Below are 2,317 nucleotides of genomic sequence, written 5' to 3' on the forward strand. Positions count from 1 at the left end.
CGTTAAACGCCCAGAATGGTGCCAGACTGGGCGTTAAACGCCCAACTGCTAGGTTTACTGGCGTTTGAATGCCAGCAACATCTTCCTCCAGGGTGTGCTGTTTTTCTTCCTGTTTTTCATTTTTTTTTTGCTTTTTTAATGGATTTTGTGACTTCTTATGATCATCAACCTACAAAAAACATAAAATAACAAAAGAAACTATATAAATTATAATCATTGGGTTGCCTCCCAACAAGCGCTTCTTTAATGTCAGTAGCTTGACAGAGGGCTCTCATGGAGCCTCACAGATACTCAGAGCAATGTTGGAACCTCCCAACACCAAACTTAGAGTTTGAATGTGGGGGTTCAACACCAAACTTAGAGTTTGGTTGTGGCCTCCCAACACCAAACTTAGAGTTTGACTGTGGGGGCTCTTCTTGACTCTGATTTGAGAGAAGCTCTTCATGCTTCTTCTCTATGGTGACAGAGGGATATCCTTGAGCCTTAAACACAAAGGATTCTCCATTCACTTGAATGATCAGTTCACCTCCATCAACATCAATCACAGCCTTTGTTGTGGCTAGGAAGGGTCTGCCAAGGATGATGGTTTCATCCATGCACTTCCCAGTCTCTAGGACTATGAAATCAGTAGGGATGTAATGGTCTTCAATCTTAACCAAAACATTCTCTACAAGTCCATAAGCTTGTTTTCTTGAGTTGTCTGCCATCTCTAGTGAGATTTTTGCAGCTTGTACCTCAAAGATCCTTAGCTTCTCCATTACTGAGAGAGGCATGAGGTTTACACTTGACCCTAAGTCACACAGAGCTTTCTTGAAGGTCATGGTGTCTATGGTACAAGGTATGGAAAACTTCCCAGGGTCTTGTCACTTTTGAGGTAGTTTCTGCCTAGACAAGTCATCCAGTTCTTTGGTGAGCAAAGGAGGTTCATCCTCCCAAGTCTCATTTCCAAATAACTTGTCATTTAGCTTCATGATTGCTCCAAGGTATTTAGCAACTTGCTCTTCAGTGACATAATCATCCTCTTCAGAGGAAGAATACTCATCAGAGCTCATGAAAGGAAGAAGTAAGTCCAATGGAATCTCTATGGTCTCATGTTGAGTCTCAGATTCCCATGGTTCCTCATTGGGGAACTCTTTGGAGGCTAGTGCACGCCCATTGAGGTCTTCCTCAGTGGCGTTCACTTCCTCCCCTTCCTCTCCAAATTCGGCCATATTGATGGCTTTGCACTCTCCTTTTGGATTTTCTTCTGTGTTGCTTGGAAGAGTACTTGGAGGGAGTTCAGTAACTTTCTTGCTCAGCTGTCCCACTTGTCCTTCCAAATTCCTAATGGAAGACCTTGTTTCAGTCATGAAACTTTGAGTAGTTTTGATTAGATCAGAGACCATGGTTGCTAAGTCAGAGGGGTTCTGCTTAGAATTCTCTGTCTGTTGCTGAGAAGATGATGGAAAAGGTTTGCCATTGTTAAACCTGTTTCTTCCACCATTATTATTGAAACCTTGTTGAGGTCTCTCTTGATTCTTCCATGAGAGATTTGGGTGATTTCTCCATGAAGAATTATAGGTGTTTCCATAGGGTTCTCCTAGGTAATTCACCTCTTCCATTGAAGGGTTCTCAGGATCATAAGCTTCTTCCTCAGATGAAGCCTCCTTAGTACTGCTTGGTGCATTTTGCATTCCAGACAGACTTTGAGAAATCAAATTGACTTGTTGAGTCAATATCTTGTTCTGAGCCAATATGGCATTCAGAGCATCAATCTCAAGAACTCCTTTCTTCTGACTTGTCCCATTGTTCACAGGATTCCTTTTAGAAGTGTACATGAATTGGTTATTTGCAACCATTTCAATGAGCTCTTGAGCCTCTGTAGGCGTCTTCTTCAGATGAAGAGATCCTCCGGCAGAGCTATCCAAAGACATCTTGGATAGTTCAGAGAGACCATCATAGAAGATACCTATGATGCTCCATTCAGAAAGCATGTCAGAAGGACATTTTCTGATTAATTGTTTGTATCTTTCCCAAGCTTCATAGAGGGATTCTCCATCCTTCTGTCTGAAAGTTTGGACTTCCACTCTAAGCTTGCTCCATCTTTGAGGTGGAAAGAACTTTGCCAAGAAGGCATTGACTAGCTTTTCCCAAGAGTCCAGGCTTTCTTTAGGTTGAGAGTCCAACCATATCCTAGCTCTGTCTCTTACAGCAAAAGGGAATAGCATCAGTCTATAGACCTCAGGGTCTACCCCATTAGTCTTGACTGTGTCACAGATTTGCAAGAATTCAGCTAAGAACTGATGAGGATCTTCCATTGGAAGTCCATGGAACTTGC

At 42.4% G+C, this 2,317-nt stretch overlaps 1 non-coding gene across 1 annotated transcript; it reads left to right on the forward strand.

Annotated features, from left to right (window-relative positions):
- The first annotated feature begins 1,967 nt into the window (after positions 1 to 1,967).
- Positions 1,968 to 2,075, forward strand: LOC130971868 (small nucleolar RNA R71). The gene has a single exon (XR_009083073.1). It is a non-coding gene; the product is annotated as a small nucleolar RNA R71 (small nucleolar RNA).
- The last annotated feature ends 242 nt before the right edge of the window (positions 2,076 to 2,317 follow it).

Source organism: Arachis stenosperma, chromosome 3 (assembly GCF_014773155.1).
Source record: "Arachis stenosperma cultivar V10309 chromosome 3, arast.V10309.gnm1.PFL2, whole genome shotgun sequence".
Classification (NCBI taxonomy): Eukaryota; Viridiplantae; Streptophyta; class Magnoliopsida; order Fabales; family Fabaceae; genus Arachis; species Arachis stenosperma.